The following is a 26,389-nucleotide window of genomic DNA, read 5'->3' as shown; positions in this document are numbered from 1 at the left end:
AATAACTAAATTCATAAGAAACGATACTGACCTCCACATGATGCATAAAACAGGTCAGAACACTTACAGAAGCAACGAAAAAAGCATGGCAAATGTAGAAGAGCGCAAAATTCTCAACACTGTCCAAGTTTTACAGAAGTTCGAAATTTAGTGCGAATTTCTATGCGAGCTGCTTCCACAACGAACTCTGTTTCGAAGTCTGTCAGCAAAGCCAAAACGGTTCTGGTCGTATGTAAAATACACCAGCGGCAAGACACATCAGTACTTTCACTGCTCGCGATACAAATGGTGATGGTAATGATGAGTGCCATTAAAGCAGAGTTACTAAACACATTTTTCCGAAATCCTTCCCCAAAGAGGACAATGTAAATATTCCAAAATTCTAACCAAAAACTACTGACAATATGCGTAAGTTAGAAGTAGATATCCTCGGTGTAGCAAAGTAGCTTAATTGACTTAATAAAGGCAAGGCCTCCGGCCCAGACTGTACACTAGTCAGGTTCCTTTACAAATATGTTGATACAATGTCTCCATACGTAGCAATCATATACCACCGGTCACTCGCCGAAAGACTGGAAAGTAGAGTAAGCTATACCAGTACCCAAGAAAGGAAATAGTGATCCGCTGAATTACAGACCCATATAAAAAAAAATGGTTCAAATGGCTCTGAGCACTACGGGACTCAACATCTTAGGTCATAAGTCCCCTAGAACTTAGAACTACTTAAACCTAACTAACCTAAGGACATCACACACATCCATGCCCGAGGCAGGATTCGAACCTGCGACCGTAGCAGTCCCGCGGTTCCGGACTGCAGCGCCATAACCGCTAGACCACCGCGGCCGGCAGACCCATATCACAAACGTCGATTTGCAGCAGGATTTTGGAAGATATGTGTTCGAACATCATGAATTACCTCGAAGAAAATTATTTATTGACGAATAGCCAACATGTATTCAGAATATATCGTCCTTTTTAAATACAACTAGCTCTTCATTCCCACAAAGTAATGAGTGCTATCGACAGGGGATGTCAAATTGATTCCCCATTGTTAGTTTTCTAGAAGGATATTGACATCATTCCTCACAAGTGACGTAGATCAAATCGCGTGGCTATGGAGTATAGTCTCAGGTGTGTGACTGGATTTTTGAGTTCCTATCAAAGGTCATTGAGTAAAACAGAAACGATATCTGGCGTTCCCTAAAGGAAAAGTTAGAGGCCCTATGCTGTTCTTGATCTACATAAACGATTTAGTAGATAATTTGAGTAGCCCTGTTAGACAATTTGCAGATGATACTGTCATTCTTGAAATGTTAAAAGATTATCAAAACCATCTGAAAAATGATGTAGACAAGGTATGTATATGGTACGAAAAGGGCAATTGACGCTAAATAATGAAAAGTGTGAAGTCAGCCAAGTGAATACCAAAAGGAATCCGCTTAACCAGACAAATGTAATCACTGTACAATCAACTAAATTGTTAGGGATTAAAGTTACGAATAACGTAAACCGCAACGTTCACATAGATAATGTTGTGGGGAAAGCAAACCAAAGACTGCGATTTATTCACAGAATACTTAGAAAATGCAATACGGCTACTAATCAGACTGCTTACACTAGGCTCGTCCGCCCTCCACTGGAGTGTTTCTGTGCGGTGTTGAATCCGCGTCAGACAGGATTGACGGAGGACATCGAAAGAGTTCAAAGAAGGGCAGCTCGTTTTGTATTATCGCGAAATAGGGGAGAGAGTGCCACGGATATGATACGCGAATTGTGATGACAATCATTAAAACAAAGGAGTTTTTCGTTGCGGCTGGATCTTCTCATGAAATTTCAATCACCTACTTTCCCTCCTTCCCTTGAGTGTGTGAAAATATTTAGTTGGTGTCCACCTGCATAGCGATAAATAATCTTCATAATAAAATAAGAGAAATCAGAGCTCGCACGGAAAGATTTAAGTATTCGTTTACCCGCGCGCTGTTCGAGACTGGAACGGTAAAGAAATATCTTGAAGGCGTTTCATTGAACCCACGGTCAGGCACTTAATTGTTATTTGTAGTGTATTCGTGTAGATGTAGATGAAGAAAAAGATTTAAGGTTTTCAAGAACAGGTTTTTCCTCGACAAGTTCAAATGGTTCAAATGGCACTGATCACTATGGAACTTAACATCTGAGGTCATCAGACTAACCTAAGGACATCACACACATCCATGCCCAAGGTAGGATTCGAACCTGCGACCGTAGCAGTCTCGCGGTTCCGGAATGAAGCGCCGAGAACCGCTCGGCCACCGCGGCCGGACCTCGACAAGTGAGTTACATTTATTTTAAATTTGATAGTATCCTACAAACCTTTATGGTAATGTTCTTTTGTCAACGTGGAAATCCTGCATTGCTCATACTACACGCATAATATATGAAAGACACGTGAGACATGATCACCACACTCGGCTTTCATAGCCCAGCAAGACAGCCGCAACTGAACTTTATACCACTGCGGGCCTTTATAGTGCCGCAAACAACGTGGCCATGACAAAATCCTTCAGGAATTCGATAGTTAAGGAATGTCCGGAAATAATGTCGGTGCCAGATCTTATTAATATTGATGGCGGCTTTCGACAGAAGTACTCTAAATATATAGGATCCGAAGCAGTATTGTATTTTTTGTCGATAAAGGGTGTCACAGAAGGAATGGTCAATATTCAGGAACATGGCAGAAACGCTCATTTGAAGAAAAACTAAACATGAATATATGCCCCATTCCAAATGGTTTCTGAGATAGAACGCATTTAATGTAAATTTGTTTTTAGCTTAGTGGCATGCACGTATGTATGGGGATGTGCTGAGAATTAATGCCTTCTATTTTTTTGTGGCAACCCTTAAATAAAACAAAATTTATTAACATTCTTCATATATATTCTTCATGTATACATATACAACGTAGTCAAATTGGCGACGAACACTTTTCTCCCACGGGAACCGGGCGGGGTAGCCGCTTAGTCTGGGCGCCTTATCACGGTTCGCGTGGCTGCCCCCGTCGGGGGTTCGAGTCCTCCCTCGGGCTTGGGTGTGTGTGTTGTCCGTAGCGTAAGTTAGTTTAAGTTAGGTTAAATAGAGTGTGAGCCTAGTTTGGTCCCATAGGAACTTACCACAAATTTTGAAAATTTCCCAACGGGAGAGCAGTTTGTTGATACCATCACTGCAGAATGTTTCTCCTTGTTGATGGAGCCACAAGCTTGTATCGATTGATCACTATCAAAGTGAAGTCTTCAAAGGTGGTTTTTAAGTTTTGGAAGCACTCCAAGCTATGTCACAAACGTTGAGATTATCACATCGTTCCCTTCCTTACGTGCCTGAACAAGCGAACGTTGCACATTACTGATGTCGATATAGTCATCACCGTGTACAGCTTTCATTCTTCTATGATTTCACGCTTTCTCACTCACGACATAGTTAAGTTTCACACCGCCATCTCTCTAGCGGCAGAGGGTTGCGTATTGGCTCAGCAAACTGGGGGAGAGACTACCGAATAAAACGGCAACGGCCTTACCGCAGTGGATACGCCGGTTCCCGTCAGATCACCGAAGTTAAGCGCTGTCGGGCGTGGCCGGCACTTGGATGGGTGACCATCCGGGCCGCGATGTGCTGCTGCCATTTTTCTGGGTGGATTCAGCCTCGTGATGCCAATTGCGGAGCTACTCGACCGAATAGTAGCGGCTCCGGTCACATAAAGTCATCACGACTGGGAGAGCGGTGTGCTGACCACACGCCTCTCCTATCCGCATCCTCCACTGAGGATTACACGGCGGTCGGATGGTCCCGATGGGCCACTTGTGGCCTGAAGACGGAGTGCTGTTACCGAATAAAACGCATGACATGTGAAACGTCCCCTTAGAACAATTTATACAAGACTGGGCTTAAACTGACACACAATGTTTTTAGCGCAACGCAATCTGACTATCAAAGATCCCTGCAAAAGAATGGCCCTGAGTAACATTAAACTATACCTTTCAGAAATCACTTACCTCACAAAAATCTTCATTACTCGAACTACTGCAATACAGCGAGCGCCACTACTGCCATTTAAATAAAAGATTCAAACTACGGAAGGCACTAACTACTGATAGGGATAGTTAGCAAATGAAAGATATTAATAGAGAACAAACAATGTATTTACCATAATAGTCATAATATATATAGCAGTTCATGACAAATTACAAAACTCCGCCATCTCTCTCCCCACATCCACCACTGCTGGCGGCTCACCAACTGCGCAACGCTACGCGCTGTTCACATCCAGCTGCCGCTGCCCAACACTACAATGGCAGACAACAATGCAAACTAGCCACAGACTGCACACAGTACAGCCAGTGATTTTCATACAGAGCGCTACGTAACGTTGCCAATAAGAAAACATAAACAGCCTACTTACATAGAGAAAACATAAACAGCCTACTTACATAGAGAAAACATAAATAGCCTACTTACACAGAGAAAACATAAACAGCCTACTTACATAGAGAAAACATAAACAGCCTACTTACATAGAGAAAACATAAACAGCCTACTTACATAGAGAAAACATAAACAGCCTACTTACATAGAGAAAACATAAACAGCCTACTTACATAGAGAAAACATAAACAGCCTACTTACATAGAGAAAACATAAACAGCCTACTTACATAGAGAAAACATAAACAGCCTACTTACATAAAGAAAACATAAACAGCCTACTTACACATGTAATACCTCAACTGTTACTGAGAATAGAATAAAATTTAGGCATTACTTTTCAGCACGTCCTCGTATCTTACCCACCCGATCTCTTTCAAGTTTAATTCTAGTGCAACCTCCGTCACTGCTTTCAGTCTCTTTTCTCGGGGCGTCTTTCTGCCATTTAGCCCGTTGGACGCGTAGTTGTCCGTGGTGTGTTGTGAGTGCAGCAGTGCGAGACATTAAGAGATTATCAGAGCGAAGCATCGGTTAACTCTCTGTACACGCGCTGGCTAACATGACTCACATCCTCACTAAAGACGAATATGAAGGTACGGTGTATGTTTACTGTTTCTGCGATGGTTGTGCTCCTGCTGCTGCCAGATAATACTGCTCGCGCTTTCCTGTACAGCGAATTCCTGGTCGTAGAGTGTTTACCAGAGTTTTCAGCACATCGCGCGAAACAGGTATCCTTCCAAGTTTGTACTTTTCTTCTGAACATGGCGTTCAACAGCCTAAGAAGGTACAACAACACATAGTTCACCTGGTGCAGCATAGTCCCACTATCAGCACACGACGCCTTTCTGCACTTACCAATGTCCAACGTGTATGGCGAACATTACACGCTCATAACTTGTACCCATTTCACATACAGTATAATAATCATCGATGGTCGCAGGAAAATCCACACCCTACAGTGGGAACTAATTTCCACGTTTTTCCCTATCAATGTTTGATGTGCCATAATCGATAGCATATTTATAGATCCAGTCATTCTAGAAGAAAGAATCACGGGACAGAATTATTTGCCTTTTCTTGGAAAATTCTTTTGTTGGACGTCTAGAGGACATTCTTTCGGTCACCAGGACTGCAATGTGCATCCTGCATGACGGAGCACCTCCACATTTTACTAGACGTGCGAGGGAACACCTCAAACGCACTTACCCTAATCGCTGGATTCGTCGTTAACTTGGCCATCAAGATCGTGTGACATTGCACCACTAGATTTTTGTTTCTGGGGTTAGATGATGTCTGAGGTGTACGAACGAATGGTGGATAAGCAAGATGAAGTACTTGGTCGTATCGTGGACTCTGCTGTCGTCAATATGGAATGTGCGGAGGCACTCTGACAAGCAACTCAACATGTTCTCCGAATAGTGCATAAATGTGTTGAAATTTATTGTGGGCTGTGCAGCGCAGTGGTGTAAGGTTTTCGATAATATTAGAGGTGAATGTGTTGGAAATACGTATTTTTCAATTACTTCTTTTAAATAGCATGTTGTAATGTTTATTAACTGTTGCACATGTGTTTACGAGTATAAGTGACAGTGAATCGAATAATACAGAACGTACTTTACATGTGATTTTTCTCGGGAACCATTCGGAATGGGGCATGTGTCCATACGAAGTTTTTTACTTCAAATGATCGTTCCTGGTTCCTGTAATATCCGCGAATACTGACCGATCCTCCTGGGATACCTTGTATAGACCACGGGTGAAATCTGGGCCCAATTATATCCGACATTAACCGAAAAGTTTATATTTCAGATACACTTGTGCTAGCATAATTTTTTTTATATTTTTGAGTCATCAGTCTTCTGTCCGGTGTGACACGGCCCGCCACTAATTTCTATCCTACTCTAACCGTTTCATCTCAGTGGCACTTGCAACCTACGTCCTCAATTATTTGCTGAATGTATTCCAATCTCTGTCTGCCTATATAGTTATCTCTACAGCTTCCTCTAGAACCATGGAAGTCAGTCCTCGATGTCTTATCAGATGACCTGTCATCCTGTACCTCCTCCTTATCAGTGTTTTCCACGTATTCCTTTCCTCTTCGATTCTGCACAGAACATCCTCATTCCTTACCTTATCAGTCCACTTAATTTTGCACATCCGTCTGTAGAACCAGATCTCAAATGCTTCGATTCTCTTATGTTCCAGTTTTCCCACAATCCATGTTTCACTACCATACAATGCTGTACTCCAGACGTACATTCTCAGAAATTTCTTCCTCGGATTAAGGCCGACATTTGATATTAGTAGACTTCTCTTGGCCAGGAATTCCTGCGACCTGATAGTCAAGCGAAGGCAGGATTCGGTTACGATTGTGGACGGGGCCGTAATCCGTTACTATTGGTTACCTTTTCCAGTTACACATAATTTATTTTAAACTAGTAATTCCAGACTCAACAGCAAACAAAATACCACACGTTATTAATGAAAGAATAAACAACTGTGCAAGTAATAGTGTTTTCAGTGACCTACAATTTAGCAAATCACCATTAAATACAGATACAACAGAAACTGTTTTGAAAAACAAGCCTCTGTGATCTGGGCAGAAGGTCTTACACGCCAGGGATTACAATAAATTAAGAACTGTTTAAAACTCGCTGCAACTTACAAATTACAGGTATAGAAATAGTAAAGGCAAGTCGCCACAAACACAGCAGAAGGCATCAGACGCCAGGAATGGCAGTAAATAAGATTTTAAAGGCTTAATGCGTAAATACAAATTAGAATTTTAAGACAAATGACCACAATCACTGCTGAACGCCTTACACTCCAGGAACGGCAATAATATACCAAATTTAGAAAAAAAAAATGGTTCAAATGGCTCTGAGCACTATGGGACTCAACTGCTGTGGTCGTAAGTCCCCTAGAACTTAGAACTACTTAAACCTAACTAACCTAAGGACAGCACACACATCCATGCCCGAGGCTGGATTCGAACCTGCGACCGTAGCGGTCGTGCGGTTCCAGACTGTAGCGCCTTTAACCGCTCGGCCACTCCGGCCGGCCACAAATTTAGAAACCTGCTGTAAAACAGCAAATACAGTAGCAAAGATTAATTAAAAAAAACAAGCAACTGATTACCAAACGGGTGAAATAAGATGATGGTAATCGTGGTAACACAAGGGGCCACAGACGGTGCTCCAAGAATCGACCTCTGAGAAGGTCCGGCAACAAACACTTTCGCGAGCGATGAGATAGGCAGCCAAGAGTTGCATTCACTTCACAAGATGGTAACTCAGACTAGTGGCAGTCTAACGAATGACTAATGATAATCTTGCTGAAGCTACCTGACGTCCGATAAACCAAATGCAACGATGGTACAATACGCCAAAGCCGGAACCGGCGGTCTGCACTACGTCCCCAGAATACTGTATTTAGAGCGCCCGGAACGAGAAGGAACCATTGCCACCAGAGTAGAAAGCACTCCACTCGCTGCTCTTCGCCTCGGCGACGCTGCGAGCAGCAACACGAACCTTAGTCACTGGAGAATCGCGAGATATCACAGTGGTAGAGGTTTCTCTACTTGGATACACTCGTCTTAAGGCCTGCAGGATCAGGTTAACGACGAGGTCGTGCACGCTCGTGACCACAGACCTGGCAGTCCATGCGTGCCAGCGTGTTCTGGCACTGCGCGGACCTGGCTCCTTCTCAGTCCCCAACCCAACTCTCACACTCATACAACCCGGAAAAACAACGACGTCGCCCCAAATATAGGGCAACAGTTACTACATATCGATAACCGCCGCTGCTGCCACTAGCGAACAGGCAACCCTTGCGAAACCGAGTGACGCCAGTCAACACGAGAAGAAGACAAACGACAGTAACCATGCCAACTGAAGGATACCGTCTGCCTTGCAACAGAGGGCTACAAACGGCACCAACGCGGGTTGCAGCACGGCTCAATGGCCTTCTTGCCATTGCTAGTCTGGTTTTGAAGTCTTCCTTGCTCTGTCCATCATTGGTTATTCTGCTGCATTGGTAGCAAAATTCCTTAACTTCAACTACTTCATGACCATCAATGCTAGTTTTAAGTTACTCGGTGTTCTCATTTCTCCTGCTTCTCATTACTTTCGCCTTTCTTCGATTTGCTCTCAGTCCGTATTCTGTACTCATTCTACTGTTCATTCCATTTAGCAGTATCTCATACAAAAGTCAGTGGTGGCTCGTAACCACACGTTCACATTTATTTCTGAAACAGCTCAAACATCTCGTATTCACTGCAAAGCTTTTGCTTCTGTTACCATCTAGTTTCACCTTGTCAGATTGCACTACTGATTATGACAGGCACTGTACAGCTTGTCATATGTTACTATCACCAACTTACTTTTCTCTCGGATTGGATGAGATGTTCGGTCATAGGTCACAGAAGCCTGTGTGGTGCAATTGTCTCCGCTTGGGGCGACAAGTTGACAATGGGATCGTGCCTGCTCGTCATCACCGTCTAAATTAATGGTATATACAAGGCTCGGCCAGAAATGAAAGTCACAAAAGTTAGAGCTCCCGATGGCCACGCGTTTAGACGAAATAGCATTTCTGTGACGGGTGGGGCGAGGCACCAGCCCTTCATGTTAACGTGGTTTCCAGGCCACAGTTGGTGCAGCGAAAAGAGTACGAAACGGTAATCCGAGAGTCGTGGTATCCAGTTTCTAAGCAGAAATCTTTATATTTCCACTTTCATCCCTTATTTACACTGCAAATAAACTGAAAAATGCTCAGTATATTGTGTTTACTAAGATTTTCATAAAATGCATGAAAGGAAAAGTCAAAGGAAAATCTGCGGCTGAAAATAAATGTACAAGAATGGATTAAATTACGGCATCCACAAGGAGTCTGAAAATAAATTTCCAGGAAATGGTTGTAAGAAGTACACGACACGTTCATGTATAAAACTGATCCTTTCATTATTCTAGAGTTGATGATTTACACAAGCTGGGATTACTATCATCATAAAACAGAGGAGGCGGCAATTTTCTTGGCATCTAGCACAAGCAATAAACGGTGCATTTCCAAGTTTCTATAGAAAGACAAACTTGGTTTACATTCACCCAATGTTCTCTCTCATCGCACACTACGCGTAACGCTGCTCGAAGGTCTAAATAAAACTAATGGAATAGTTCTGTGTGTTTTAATTACAGTCCCTTCCCGGAAAGTTTATTGCAGAGTATTCGTAGGCGCTGTAAGTACGATCCCTTCTGAGAAATTTATTTTATGTCACAAATTTTCCCTTGCATGCTTTTCAAGTGTTTTACGGCAATATTAAGAAACGCAGTGTACTGAGCACTTCCGTTTATTTGCAGTGTAAATAATGTAAAAACTGAAAATATAAAAAAAAGTCTAAGTAAGGACTCGACCTCTCAATCTTCGGATTACCGTCCTGTAATCTTTCCACTGCGGCAACCGGTATCTGGAAACTAGACTAGCCGGCCGGTGTGGCCGAGCGGTTCTAGGCGCTACAGTCTGTAACCGCGCGACCGCTACGGTCGCAGGTTCGAATCCTGCCTCGAGCATGGATGAGTGTGATGTCCTTAGGTTAGTTAGGTTTAAGTAGTTCTAAGTTCTAGGGGACTGATGACCAGAGAAGTTAAGTCCCATAGTGCTCAGAGCCATTTGAACCATTTTTTTGAAACTAGACTAACACAAATGGTTCACGCTAGACACGACCAGCACCAAACGTACTAATTTCTATAAACGCTTGGCCATCTGGAACTCCTGTCACTTGGATTTATGGCCAAGTCCTGCATATGCCATTAATTTAGACGAAATCGGTGATGACGAGTAGGCGCAAACCCCTTGTGAGACGGAAGCCAGAGACGCCACAACTATAAGATTTTTATTGCAGATCGCATCAAAATTAGTGGGCAACGGCCTTGCCGCAGTGGATACACCGGTTCCCGTCAGATCACCGAAGTTAAGCGCTGTAGGGCGTGGCCGGCTCTTGGATGGGTGACCGTCCGGGCCGCCATGCACTGTTGCCATTTTTCTGGGTGCACTCAGCCTCGTGATGCCAATTGAGGAGCTACTCTACCGAATAGTAGTGGCTCCCTGGTCAAAGAAAACCATCATAACGACCAGGAGTGCGGTGTGCTGACCACACGCCCCTCGTATCTGCACCCTCAGCTGAGGAAGACACAGCGGTCGGATGGTCCCGATGGGCCACTTGTGTCCTGAAGTCGGAGCGCTTCATCACAATTAGCAACGGCCGCCAGCGCCGCTAGCTGAGAGGGGCACTAGTTGTATACAGTGAGCGTCACGATTAACAGCGAAAAGCGACACGGGTGAAAGTGGAGGCAGTAGAAGGAGAGAAGGAGATTAGCGTTTAACGTCCCGTTGACAACGAGGTCATTAGAGACGGAGCTCAAGCTCGGATTATGGATGGATGCAGAAGGAAAGCGGCCGTTCCTTTCCGAAGGAACCATCCTTGCATTTGCCTTAAGCGATTTAGGGAAATCATGGAAAACCTAAATCAAGATGGCCGGAGGCGGGTTCGAACCGTCGTCCTCCGGGAATGCTAGTGAAGTGTGCTAACCACCGGGTGAAAGTGTAAGAAGGAAATGGGAGAAGAGGGGGGAGGATGCAAATGGTAAGGCGTCGCTTGAATAGATTAATGTCCTCGAACCAACTCTGTGTGCAGCCTTGGTAAAAACGCGTTCCTGGTGCCCCACATTCATACAGGTGTCGACTCAGCTCACATCATACCGTCGATCGCCTCGTATGGCTCTGCGGAGGCGACGTGACGTCCGTTCTTCAAACACTTGTGTTCGTCTTGAAACATTATCTCTGCGATGTTGAAGATGCGTCCCAGTTGCTGCTGACCTCGGAAACCTGTATTATTGCGTAATCTCCGATACGCTAAGGCCCGTGCGTAGTGCACCGATTCTCATCAAACGTTCAATGTCGGTTACCTCGTGACGTCCTGCCATGTTCACTACACACCTCTCACTTCTCAAATATCGTGTCTATATTCGCGCCATACGCAGCTTCTAGCGCCGATATTCGGACGCCACCCACGGTACGTCTTCGAACGGGACATCCCTTTCCGTCACTTAATCTGACCACTCAATTTAATATAGACTACTGACACTATTTCTTCCTCTACATGGATACTCTGCGGATCACATTTAAGTGCCTGCCAGAGAGATCATTGAACCACCTACACAGTAATTCTCTATTATTCCAATCTCGGAAAGCGCGCGGAAAGAAACGAACATCTATATCTTTCCCTGCGAGATATGATTTCCCTTATTTTATTATGACGATCGTTTTTCCATATGAAGGTCGGAGTCAAGAAGATATTTTCGCATTCGGAGAAGAAAGTTGGTGATTGAAATTTCGTCAGAGGATTCCACCGCAACAAAAACGCCTTTGTTTTAATAAAGCCCACCTCAAATCCTGTATCATGTCAGTGACACTCTTTCCCCTGTTTCGCTATAATGCGAAACGTTCTGCTCTTCTTTGACTTTTCTCGATTACTCCGTTAATATACACACATCAAAAGAAGTTTTGCATCACCTCGGTTCCGAGAGTTTCGGAACCTGTACAGAAAATTGGAATAGAGATTAATATAAACGCAATTCCGCCCATTTTATTGCTCATGAAAATCACATACTGCGTATTGTACACCATACAGCGAGACCTTCAGAGATGATGGTCCAGATTGCAGTACACACCGCTATCTGTAATACCAAGTACCACGTCCTCTTACATTGATGAATGCCTGTATTCGTCGTGGTTTACTATCCACAAGCTCATCAAGGCACTGTTGGTCCAGATTGTCCCACTCCTCAACGGCGATTTGGCGTAGATCCCTCAGAATGGTTGGTGGGTCATGTCGTCCATAGACAGCCCTTTTCAATCTATCCCAGGCATTTTCGATAGGGTTCATGTCAGGAGAACATGTTGGCCACTCTAGTCGAGCGATGTCGTTATCCTGAAGTAAGTCATTCACAAGATTTGTACGATGGGTGCGCGAATTGTCGTCCACGAAGACGAATGCCTCGTCAATATGCTGCCGATATAGTTGCACTGTCGATCGGAGGACGGAATACCCAATCGTACAGCCATTACGGCGCCTTCCATGACCATCAGCGGCGTACGTCGGGCCACATAACCCCACCCCAAGACAGCAGGGGACCTCCACCTTGCTGCACTCGCTGGACAGTGTGTCTAAGGCGTTCAGGCTGACCAAGTTGCCTCCACACACGTCTACAACGATTGTCTCGTTAATGGCATATGCGACACTCATTGGTGAAGAGAACATGATGCCAATCCTTAGCGGTCCATTCGGCATGTTGTTGGGCTCATCTGTACCGTGCTGCATGGTGTCGTGGTTGCAATGATGGACCTCACCATGTCCGTCGGGAATGGAGTTGCGCATCATGTAGCCTATTGCGCGCAATTTGAGTCGTAACACAACGTCGTGTGGCAGCACGAAAAGCATTATTCAACATGGTAGCATTGCTGTCAAAGTTCCTCAGAGCCATAATCCGTAGGTAGCGGTCATCCACTGCAGTAGTAGCACTTGGGCAGCCTGAGTGGGGCATGTCATCGACAGTTATTGTCTCTCTGAATCTCCTCCATGCCCGAACAACAACGCTTTGGTTCACTCCGAGATGCCTCAACACTGCGCCTGTTGAGAGCTCTTCCTGGCACCAAGTAACAATGCGGTACTGACGGTCTACGCGTGGTTGAACTACAGACAACACGAGCCGTGTACCTCCTTCCTGGTGGAATGACTGGAACTGATTGGCTGTCGGACCCCCTCCGTCTAATAGGTGCTGCTAATGCATGGTTGTTTGCAGCTTTGGGCGGGTTTAGTGACCTCTCTGAACAGTCAAAGGGACTGTGTCTATGATACAATATTCAGAATCAACGTCATCAACCTCTTTTTTCCAGAGTTCTGGGAACCGGGTGGTGCAAAACTTTTTTTTGTGTGTAGTAAGGATCGGAGTCCACGCAGCAGTACAAAAACGGACGGACAAACGTAGTGTAGGCTGTAGATCTGTTTTCTAAATGTTCTGCGAATAAAATGCAGTTTTTGGTTTTCCTCCCCCACAACATTTTCTATGTATCATTTCCAATTTAAGTTCTTCTTAATTGTAATTCCTAGGTATTTAGTTGAATTTACGGCCTTAGATTTGATTGATTTATCATGTAACCGAAGTTAAACGTATTAGTTTTAGCACTCATATGGATGACCTAACAATTTCATTATTTAGGGTCAATTACCAATTATCTAAACAATTTTGAAATTTGTTTTGGTCTTCCGATTACTTTACTAGACGATAAACGGCAACATCATCTGTAAACAACCTAAGACGGCTGTTCAGATTGTCTCCTAAATATAAATAAGGAACAGCACAGGGCCCGTAACACTACCTTGGTAAACGCCAGAAGACGCTTCTGCTTTACTCGACGACATTCTGTCCGTTACTACGAACTTTGACGTCTCTGACAGGAAATCACGAATCCAGTCTAATAAGTGAGACGATATTCCATAAGCACGTAATGTCAGTTCAAGCCGCTTGTGTGGCACAGTGTTAAAAGCCTTCTGGAAAGCCAGAAACATGGAATCGGTTTGAAGTACCTTGTCAATAGCACTTAACATTCCGTATGATGAAGGTGGTAGTTGTGTTTCACAAGAACGATGTTTTCTAAATCCATGTTGATTGTGTGTCACTAGACCGTTCTCTTCGGCGTAATTCGTAATGTTACAACACATTACATTCTCCAAAATCCAGCTCCGTGTCGACTGTCTTTTAAAAAATAAGGTACTGTTTACAACCTCCAAGTCTGGGCATATTGTGGTCAGTGCTGCACCTACTTATAAAAATATAGCAAGCTGTAGCATCGAAATAATTCTGTATAGTCTCTTACTTACCTCGTGGAGGTGAGACAGATCACGTCGCAGGAAGATGGCTTTCAGTTGAACTATGATTGCGAACCGTATGCTTCCTTTCTGCTGCAACAGAAACGTAAGTCAAAACATCGTCTTTGTATGAAATAACAGTTTTTCATTTAGTGTAATAGCCACCTACATTTGTATATCATCAGTCTCTACAGGAAAAGAGGTCTTTGAATAAAAGAGAAACTGCTGTACGAATATCCTGAGCTCAGAGGTAAAACCAGTCCTAAGCAAAGAAGGGAAAGGTGGAAGAAGGTGTATATTGAGGCGCTATATAAAGGAGATGAAGACAGTATTATAGAAATGGAATATGACACAGATGAACATGAGATGGGAGATATAATATTACGAGAATAATTTCACAGAGCACCTGATAAACCTAAGTCGATACAAGGCTCCGGGAGTAAGCGACTTTTCGTCAAAGCTGCTGATAACCTTGATTCTTCCATCTGGTGTGCAAGACGTTTGAGACAGGCGCAATACCCTCAGTCTTAAGAAGAATGTAATAATTCCAATTCCAAGGAAAGCAGCTGCCAACAGATGTATTACCTAACTATCAATTTAATAATTCACGGCTACAAAATACTATCACGAACTCCTAACGAAAGAATGGAAAAACGGATAGAGGCCGGTCGTGGGAAAGATCATTTTGGATTCAGTCCACAGTTATGGGTCGAGGGGCATGAAAGGGAAGCACTGGTTGAGAACGTAGTGACATAGGGTTGTAGCTAATCGCCGATGTTATTCAATCTGTACATTGCGCATGCGGTAAAGGTAATCAAAGAAAATTTCAGAATGGGACTTAGAGTTCAGGGAGAAGAAATAAAACTTTCATGTTCGTCGGTGGTACTGAAATTCTGTCAGAGACAGCAAAGGTCTTGGACGAGCGGTTGATCGGAATGGGCAGTTTCTTTAAAGAAGGATATAAGATGAACATCAAAGAAAGCAAAACAGAAACAACGAAATGTATTCGAATTAAATCATGTAATGCTGAGGGAAATTAGATTAGGAAACGACACTTAAAGTAGTAGATGAGATTTGTTATTTGGGCAGCAAAATAAATGATGCTAGCCGAAGAAGAGATGTTATAAAATGTATATTGGCAGTGGTAAAAAAAGCGTTTCTGAAGAAAAGAAATTTATTAACATCGAAAATAGATTTTAGTGTTAGGAAGTCTTTTCTGAAAGTATTTGTATCAAGTGTAGCTATAAACGGAAGTGAAGCATGGACGATAAACAGTTTAGACTGGAAAATAATAGAAGCTTTTAAAAGGTCGTGCTACAGAAGAATGACGAAGATTAGATGGGCAGATCAACTAAGTAATGAGAAGAAAAAAATGGTTCAAATGGCTCTGAGCACTATGGGACTTAACTGCTGAGGTCATCAGTCCCCTAGAACTTAGAACTACTTAAACCTAACTAACCTAAGGACGTCACACACACCCATGCCCGAGGCAGGATTCGAACCTGTGACTGTAGCGGTCGTGCGGTTCCAGACTGTAGCGCCTAGAACCGTTCGGCCACTCCGGCCGGCTAATGAGAAGAAATTTAATAGCATTGGAGAGAAAGAAATTAATGTCACAACTTGACTAGAAGAAGTGATCGGATGATAGAACACTTTCTGAGACATGAAAGGATCGCTAGTTTAATACTGGAGGGAAGTGTGGGTGACAAAAATATTAGATGGAGACCAAGGGATGAATACAATAAGCAGATTCAGAAGCTTGTAAGTTGCAGCAGTTATTCGAAGACGAAGAGCCATGCACAGGATGCAGTAGCATGGAGAGCTGCATCAAACTAGTCTTCGGACTAAAGATAATAACAACAACAGTGTTTTTACCTGACTCATGTCTTAGCCTATGTTTGCTGTTAATATTACTTGACGATGTCGATGAGACGGAATATGTCCTTTCATGCCAACAGTGACGCTCCAACATAGACAAAGATTCGATTATAATTTTCTCAGTTTGAAAGGCATGTCTTGCAATCTCGTATCCAGTGCACGTTCAGATTAAAAAATTAGCACTTGATGAACCTATGCAAAACGTACTTGTACGAGAATGGTGATGCTGTCCAAACAGCTGTACTGGAACAAGTCCTGAGCCCTTTTGTGTCTACCGTACAGATAAAAACGATACTAAACGGGACTCTCGAGCGCACTGAACGTGAAGCTAGAGTCTTTTCAAAGAAAGTCATCAGCCTATCGTCTAAGAGTGGTACCGTTTTCAAGAGCCTGTTGCGCGTCGTGTAGTCAGACAATTGTCCAGTAACCAATTCAAACATACATTCAAATGTTCTCTATCATACGTACTCACCGATAATCACAATCAGAAGGTTATATCAATACGAGAAAGTGACAATTGAGCGTTTTTTCGAGGTACAGCTTATTATAAGCTTACATAATATTGTATAAGCAAAATGATTATAATACGTAATATATATCACTGTCACTATAACATATAACACTATACTTCTGATGTACAGTGAAATCAGTTACACAAATTCATATGTAATTTAAAAGTACAAATAAATGCTAAACATTTTAGGTGGAATACAATGCTGAAATCTACTATTACGCCGAAATTATTACATAAAACTACATACTGATAGACAAAAAAAGTTGTTCAGTGCAGTTCTTTCACTGAATACAGTATACATCGAAGCCTTTTAGATTTTTACATCTTCCATTGCTTTAAAACTAGTTGTGGCATTAAATTACAAGATCTACCCCTGCTATCATTAAATATTACAATTTATGATCTGCCCACCCCAGGAAACGGAATTAAATGTCGCGCGGGTCTCATTAAAACAGTTCGGACCACGAAGTAAAGACAGAATCTGGGATCACAACTGTAAATGTTATTACACCGTTACAGTAACAGCAGCGTTCTATACATACTTTTCTGTGTACTGTTCATTAAGGCTCTGATAAGAATGTTTGAGGATGCGAAATATTATTATTAAATCTATTACAATCTATAATCTTCTCATAATTAATCAATCTTAACGAATTAAGAAAAAACAAAAACAGTTTAACTGTGCAGTTCGATACAATGACGACACTCGACAATATGCGTTCGTTTCTTTCCAATGGCACAATCTAATTTCCGAAATTACGGTTACACACCGTCTCCTCCTACGAGAGGTAAAGCGTTCATTCGATCCTCATCCCTGACTGCTACTTAATATTTTCTTACAAATCTATGAGATAATTTCTAACCACAATTGTTGGCGGAAAACAAGATGCAGTCCTGACTGATCTCCGAATACTAGACTAGCAGGGTAGAGTGTTGTGTACTTCTCAGACTTTCGCCTTTAGCCAGTCCTCTAGTAGAAGTTTAATACATTTCCCTTTTACGTAAGCTGAAGTCACTTTCTGAAATTACAAAAATTACTTTAGAGGAGTATTGTTTTCCAGATGTGAAAAATTGCTCCAAGGGACAACATTTTCACGTACCTAGCAGCAAATATTGCCAACGGCCTTGGCGCACTGGAAACACCGGTTCCCGTCAGATCACCGAAGTTAAGCGCTGTTGGACTGGGCTACTAGCACTTGGGTGGATGACCATCCGGTCTGTCGAGCGCTGTTGGCAAGCGAGGTGCACTCATCCCTTGTGAGGCAAACTGAGGAGCTTCTTCATTGAGAAGTAGCGGCTCCGATCTCGTAAAGTGATGTACGGCCGGGAGAGCGGTGCGCTGACCCCATGCCCCTCCATATCCTCATCCAATGACGCCTGTGGATGAGGATGACACGGCGGTCGGTCAGTACCGTTGGGCCTTCCAAGGCCTGTTCAGACGGAGGTTAGTTTAGTTTAGCTTAGGGACAAATATTCTATTCAAATGTAAAAGTGTTGGAATTGAGAAAATCTTGTCAGTACTAATTTAACGTCTATTTGCTACATTATTACTCTACTACACAACAATAATCAGTAAGTGAAACCCAATTAAGGAGACGTATCAGAAAAATCAGGTAAAAGATCAAACATTTTGAAATAGTAGCTACTGGCTGTTAACACACATTTTAATTTTGGAAATAGGGTGGTAAGACACAAAGGAATTAATTTCTTGAGATGATAGAGAGCACCGATTTAAATCAATTGGGAAAGTTGTTCCGGAATGGGACTCGAACCCGGGTCTCCTGCTTACTAGACCGATGTCCTGACCACAGCATCCGGCCACAGTAGTCATCGCAACAGCATGGACTGCCCCAGTACGATTCCCGTCAGACCCAAACTCTCAGCTCATCCACACATTACTGACGTAGTGCCCCTTGCCCATCATCCCCATCACTCGCGGTATTGTGCCGATTCCGGCATGTGTTCGAGCGTGTGTGCATCCGCACTGAAGTGATCATTGGCCGGTCTCACCTTAATCATATATGTGGTGTCTGTTCGATTTTCCCATTGATTTTAACCAATGACCACTGGCAGCTAGCGTCATTAATTCATTTGTGTCTTGATTCATAGTGGCTGCAGGTTCAAAATTGTGTCAGTTTATTCGAATGTGTCCGAAAGAACAGACACCGCATATGTAGGGCGAGGACGGCCAATAATCACTTTATTGCGGATGCACACCATGCTCGAACTCTTACGGAGGTTCAAGTCCTCCCTCGGGCATGGGTGTGTGTGTTTGTCCTTAGGATAATTTAGTTTAAGTAGTATGTAAGCTTAGGGACTGATGACCTTAGCAGTTAAGTCCCATAAGATTTCACACACATTTGAACATTTGATTTAACTCTTACGGGAATCGGCGAAATGCTGCGAGTAATGAGGATAATGGACAAGGGTAGTATGCGGATAAATTGAGAATTTAGGTCCGACGGGAGGCATGCTAGTCCGCCCAATTGCGATGACCACTATGTCTGGATGCCGTAGTGCTCAGCACATCTGCCAAGCAAGCAGGAGACCCAGCTTCGAATCCTGGTCCGGCACACTTGATTTAAATCAATACCCACGGGTAACTGATGTTATTAATTCCTTATTGTCTTTATTCTCAGTGGCTGCAGGATCAAAATTGAGTTTGTTCTTTTGGACATGCACAAAAGAATAGACACAGCACATATGAGATAAGGAAAATTATTCAGTGCGTAAAGAAACACTGTTCATTTGCAAGTATCATATTTTTCATGGCGAAAAGACATTCAGTTTCAGGGTACAAGATGGTGCACTATCGACGAAGTATTACTTAACTCGAAAATGAGAGCACCTTCCCGCGAAAGACAAAGGTCCTGAGTTCGAGTCTCGGTGCGGCACGTAGTTTTAATCTGCCAGGAAGTTTTATTACTTAACAGTCCACACGTTACGTAACTAGTTTTAAAAATATACAGAATCTTACTCACCATGACACTCTGTAACTGAAGATCGTAGAATTAATAATATCTTATAGAACAGGAAGCTAATAGACAACGGGATCTTAGAGAACAGGAAGCTAATAAACAGCGTGAGCTCAGAGAACAGAAATTCAAGGAGGATATTCTTGAAGCTAATAAAAATATCCTTACGAAAGCTATTCATGACTTAGAGGGTAGAATTAAGCAAAGAGATAAATTTTTTGTTCCAAAATTAGAACAGTTAACTATAGGACTAAAAGCATCTGATATTTTACAGGATTCTGTAACCACTTTAGAGAGTGAAGTCAAGGAAATGCGTGATGATGAGTCGAAGGTAGTCGAACAGGTCAATCAAATAGCCGAGCGAGTAGAAAATCTACAGATAAAGGGACAAGAGTATATTGACGAATTCCTTAGTAAGCAATCAAGTAAAATTGGAAATGAGTTTTCTGCTTGGTTAGATAATACAGCTGGGGAAGTTAAAGTGCAAATGCACGAAGTTATCGAGTCTGCGTGTCAACAGGCAAAACAAAACTCAGCGCAAGGCGACAGCGGTGACGAGTTAGAACAACTGAAGCTTGAATTTACATCTATTAAAGATAAAGTAATCACTGAATTACCTCGATGGCAGGAACAGGTTGATAGACGAATGTCACTTATAGAGGATGGGTCAGCACAACCTAGAACGTATAATAGGTATTCTGAACACAGCTCTATTAAAGATTCTCCAGTAAAAAAGAGAAATAGAGACGAGTGTTATAATCATAGTTCTAATAATATTGATAAGTCATATAGAGATGATCGTGAGTTTGATCGAAGCGGATATGTTACACCTACTTAAGTAGAACACAATATCTTTAAAGCGAGACAGTTCCAAACATCTACTAATGACAAGAATTCAGTTCATCCTATGGTATTTATAAAAAACTTTCATAACGCATTTCCCAGATCGTGGGAAGAACGCGATAAAATACAATTTATTATTTCCAAAACCAGTGGTGAGGTATCACTTTGGGGATTAGAAGTAGCTGAAGACTGTCATTCATGTAAAGAGTCTGAAAGGTTATTTGTGTCTAAGAATTGGTCACAGAGCCGTCAAAATAGACTGCGTAATCAATAATATCCTCAAAAAAGCTTTAATATATTATACAGCTCGTAAATATGTAGAACAAGTCATATTTAAAAACGCTCCACAAAACGCAATCTCATCACTTAACAGCAACAAAGACGGTAGAAAATGCTGGAAACTGCGGCGAGCTCTAGTGCGCGGTCCTTAGTGTGATTCTGAAATCGGTCACTACACTAGAATACCGATCAGGAAAGGTCATATGGTCGTAGGTACACTATCGTCGATGTACAACATTCCTCCCTGCAAGCGGTAGACGGAAAAAAATGTTCATAAGCTACAGCAAAAATATGGCTCCGCTTTTCGTAATTTTTGCACTGAGAGGCTATGTGATTTATGCCTTCGATTGTTATGTCATCACAGTGTCAGGTGATTATTTCATGCATACTGATGGGATAAGATTCTGATTCTGATCTAATTACTTCCCTTCATTTCTTGGATTTTGCTAACCACAGCTGTCTTGGCGTGAATAGCAGTAAATCTGCGTAGCTCTCATCACTTGATTTCCGAGTTCCTTTCTATTGTGTCTTCCACGAAAGATTTCCTTGTTGTTTGACATTCATTAATTTTTGTGTTCATATTTCTTCAGCTCCTGATTGCATTGTTTGTTAACTGGCCTATTTTTTTCATTTGATATTATGTCAATACAAGACTCATATGAAATCTTTAATTAGATCTTTTTTCTTTGCTTTGTCGTATTTAACTTAGTCGTAGAACACATTGACTTCTCGACTTACACTTACTTCTGTACTCGATTGATTTAATAACGCTTTGAGAAATTGTGATTATTACAATATGCATCAATTACAGTTTCTTGTATTTGTTTTTCATTTGTATGTGTAGATTTGAATATAATCCGGTAATTTTTCTTCTGGGCACACTGAAATGAGATCATATTCTCTTTCGTTCTGGGGAATACGTCCTACTGAAATGTTTTGGTTAGTGAACTGATAATCACAAGGGCGCACATCGATAGCTTATAGGAGGACGGGGGTTGGGGGGAGTTAGACCTGATGGTATGGAGTATTTTTAAAATTTTGGATGGCCAATGGCGACTGTTAAGTACTAATACAAAGTAACACTTCCGACCCAATTACAAACCCACGCAATACCAACTTTTAAATCATTTTCTTGAAAGTGAAACGCCTGACTAGACTATATTTTTCCTTTTCCCTGAGGGGGCAGCGGCTGTCCCCTTACCCCTGGGCATGGGCGCCCTTGGACAGTCATAAGGTAACATGCGAAGGGCTTCATTTCGATATAGTCGTCCGATAACCACTTGGCACCGTACTAGGTCATGCAAAGACACACACATACACATACGACGTCCATGACACTTGTGAATAAATGAATATATCTTTTCTTAACTATAAACGAATGTTAAAATTACTTAATTCCCATTCCAAAAACAGCCTGTCCATGAAACCATCTTCAGGTAATGTCTGACTATCGTTATCAGAAAAGAGTAAAGAGATATTGGTAGGTTTTCGTAGAGTAGGTGACAGAAAGCATTTTTTTAGGTTTATAGTCGACTCGAAGATTCCATGATATGCACAATATTAAAACTTCTGATCCAGTCGTTTTCTTGAGGCTCTACTAGCAAATTTTTTGCGTCTGCTCGCTGCCTGTACTGCGACGTCGTCTGGAAGCTTTACAGTACTGTGATGGTAACGAAATTTCCCATTAAAACTGTTACTTTTTAAATTGTCAATGTCATAAACATTTCAATAACAGCAAGCAGTTCCAGAACTAAATTTAAGACACTCATTGGCGAACTGGAGAGACCTGACACATTACTGCAGGAGCCACTACAAAAATCTCTTTGTCCCCAACATACTTTTAAGAAATATGAGTAATAAATTAATTTAGAAGTCATTTTAATGCATGAACATTAATAGAAACTGTCATTTAAGTTATTGCAAAAGGTTGTACAAGCTCACTCATTCGCCCTGAACCGAACAACACGTGACAAATTTCGAAAGTAAACACAGTTCTGTCAGCCAGACAAGCTGTCAGATTGAAATATCTCACCCTATTTATGTCTTATGCCATTAAGAGACACTTCCCACGCTCTGATTGGTTAAAATCCAACGTTAATAGTGGGTGCACGCCCTGTCACATTTATACATAAAATAACGTTGTGACACAAAAATTACAAATACAAATACGAATACAAAAACAAACAAATATTTGAGTTTGATTGTGGTCTGGATGTTTGTCGCGTATCCGGTGGAGGTCATATAGAACATTTGTAAAAGGGAAATGAAAACTTTGATCCTGAACGTAATTGTGAGAAATGCCGCAAGGTTGCAAGTCCATGCATTAAATTCGGATGATTCTTCTGAAACCAAAAACTTAACATTCTTATGTGTCAATTAAAATTTGCCCTATATTTCTATCTTAGCTCTGATAGACGATTTAATCGAAATTAGATCAATCTTTCTATGTCACCCTGTAACATTATTGATCTAGTTGTTAGCTTCACTGACTAAAACGAACTCAAAAGTTGAAGAGAAGCAATGGATTCGAAGTAAAGGTGTTTCTCGTGGGCTGGAGTCCCATCAGAGCTGCAAGTGTCGCTTCTAAATGCACCGGTAAGATTTATCCAAAGTTGGGCAAGTCTTTAGAGTCCCTCTCCCCCACCTTCCCCGCCCCCATTTAATCCATTTATTTTTATTTTTAAGCCTTTTGATATATGTATGTATAAGTTGTTGCCAAAAGCTTGCATGGGTATGAATGTGCGGCAGGGGCTCTCGAAAGTAAATACTATGAGACATTCTGCACCATGTGCAAATATTGGTTTCAACGCAGACTTAGGTTTCTTTGAATGGGCACCCCATATTATTCCATACGCAGTCAATAACATGAGACATCACTATAACAATGGCGTGGGTTGCATCGCAGTACTTAAGTTATGTGCAGAGAAATGGGAACTCGAAGTTGGCACATGAAATGAACGAAACGTGCCTCTATTGCACTTCCCGCGATGCAAGCGTGTCTCGCAGGTCGCTCGCAATCGTGATGTGATTGACTTGCGAAAATGCGACAAACACTGTACTTACGTATTTCTATGTACACTGTCAGTACGTAGCCTGGGAAACATTTAGGACGTCCAGTAAACGTCAGTGAAAACAAGGACACTGTTTACTCGTACGTGCTTTACTGAACTTTTCGACAGTAATACAATGGACATAACGGTAACGAAATACCTATAACCATCGGACAGGGTAAAAAAAATTAATGGCTGTCAAAGGGTCGCACGAAGAGATACACGCTATTTGTACATGCCACATAGGTCTTTAATGACTGCGAAACAACTGAACTGTTTCAGATGGTGCAACTCGTACATAAACGTACAGTTGTATCAAGAAAACAAACATACGTGTTCTCCGTAATACACAAAATGTATGTGCAAGTTGACACTCGCGTGGTTTGTAAACGTGGCCTCATCGATAAACAGTACCCTACGCATAAAGTCATGGCCTTGCCGTAGAATTCAGGAGATTGTGAACGCCGTTGATGTGGAGGCTTTGATATACCGGCACGTGATATGGGTGTAGAGCGTGCATCACCCTTGTTCGAGGGATTCCCATCTGTCTCTCAGATTCACAAATACTTGCTTGAGTGTTTATTGCAGCGGCCGCCAGAACAACTACGTCCTCTGCTTTATGTGTTATGTCTCTGGTCCGGATCTGCGTTCGTGGAGACAACCAAAAATTTTCAAATGTGTGTGAAATCTTATGGGACTTAACTGCTAAGACCATCAGTCCCTAAGCTTACACACTACTTAACCGAAATTATCCTAATGACAAACACACACACACCCATGCCTGAGGGAGGACTCCAACCTCCGCCGGGACCAGCCGCACAGTCTATGACTGCACGTGGAGACAACCACTTTCTCGTGCGAAGCTAACAATATTCATGAAGGTAGGGCGGTTCGGATGACGTCTATTATTGTACCGTTGAGCATACACCTGTGCCACAAGTTTGCCATTTTGATGACATTCAGCATACAGTAACATGTCAGTCATTTCCTCATCAGTGAATACCATGAAAAACACCTAGAGCGGGTGGGCAGGTAAATTAATATCACGGGTACAATTGTGACATCAATTACAGTATACAGCACACGGGTGCCATGAACCTAACAACCTGCTTCGTAGTGACTCAATCCCACACACAGTGTCACATGCGGCCAGTTCCAGTACACAACTGCAGAGGCGAAGGGCTGGGCGGTGTGACCAGACAGCGTTCACTGGCCGGTACTGTTCCGTAGTCTGCACGTGGAAAAACACAACGTGCACGATGGACATAGTTACGTACATATCAAAGTTTGTGGCAGGAATCCGTGTCATTACTGTCGGCCCCCACCATAAAAGTGAAAATGAGAATATGAACGCCAATCACATCGCGATTATCAAGAATGTAGGGGTCACGCTTTCATCGCGGAAAGTGCAATAGCGTTTCGTTCATTTCACGAGTCCATTTTGCGTCCCAATTTTTCAGCATGTAAATGACGTATTGCGATGCAACCATCGCCATTATTATTGTAGTTTCCCGCGATACTGATTGCGTGTGGAATAATATGGGGTCCATTAAAAAAAAAAACCTTCGTTTGTGTTAAAACCAATATTTGCACGCGGTTTAGAATGTGTCATAGTATTTACTTTCGTGAGCACCTGCTGTACTTTCATAACAGCGAAAGCCGTTTGTCAATGTCTATTGTGGTTCCAGAGATAATAGTGGTGAAAAGTTTATGAGGCACATAGATATTTGAACTTTCGGTTACAACGAAAACTCGGCTGTAACGTGGTGATTTTTGTGGTACGGCAATATACCTTGTAAGGAGCATACGTCTTATCCTTGATTAACATGCATGTATCTCGTATATAACGTCGTTTTCAGCCTGAGTTAGCAACAAGATTTTTCAAGAACCAATGTACTGTAAAAAGAAATATGTTTTTGTAATCTGGCAACCTAGCATATTCATCTCTCTGCCGTTTCATGAACAATAGGTGTAATACAGACTCCCCGCTCATAGTTACCCTTGCGCATTCATGCTACAGTGGTGGTGACAATCACAGAACTCGTCAACAGTAAACGTGATTTCAGTGCTCATATCAATTTGTTAAAAAGTGCGCGGCGTTTATAACAGCATGGCCAGTAAAAGAAAAGTCTTACGGACGGAAGAAAAAGTGAAAGTGATTTATTAAATCGACAATGGTGCTAAAAAGGTTGACGTGCGTCGTTCAATTTCGCCTTGTTAATTCCACAGTCCAAATGATTTGGAAAACGAGGACAAAATTGTTACAGTGTTTGAACAAAATGGACCTAAAATTAAACGGAGCGACGTGGCTGAAGCGCTGCTTAAGTGGGTTATGCAAAAAAGAAATATTAATGCACCAATTACTGGATCTCTCCTTATGGTGAAAACGGAAAATCTAGCCAAGAAATTGAAAGAAGAGGGATTTGTGTGCAACAGTGGCTGGATTCACAGATTAAAGCAACGTCACAGAATTACTT

At 42.2% G+C, this 26,389-nt stretch overlaps 1 protein-coding gene and 2 pseudogenes across 1 annotated transcript in view; 2 read left to right on the top strand and 1 right to left on the bottom strand.

Moving 5' to 3' along the window:
* LOC126100704 (rabphilin-3A) overlaps nucleotides 1-26,389 on the bottom strand; it is a 1,079,132-nt gene that overhangs the window by 843,119 nt on the left and 209,624 nt on the right. The window contains exon 3 of the mRNA XM_049911320.1: nucleotides 14,386-14,466. The gene's annotated coding sequence lies outside the window, so the exon portion shown is untranslated. The remainder of the gene's footprint in view (nucleotides 1-14,385; nucleotides 14,467-26,389) is intronic.
* On the top strand, nucleotides 3,534-3,651 carry LOC126102244 (5S ribosomal RNA; annotated as a pseudogene).
* LOC126102264 (5S ribosomal RNA) lies at nucleotides 10,366-10,483 on the top strand (annotated as a pseudogene).

Source organism: Schistocerca cancellata, chromosome 9, assembly GCF_023864275.1.
Source record: "Schistocerca cancellata isolate TAMUIC-IGC-003103 chromosome 9, iqSchCanc2.1, whole genome shotgun sequence".
NCBI classification, from domain to species: Eukaryota; Metazoa; Arthropoda; class Insecta; order Orthoptera; family Acrididae; genus Schistocerca; species Schistocerca cancellata.
This window is presented reverse-complemented; position numbering and strand designations above follow the sequence as displayed.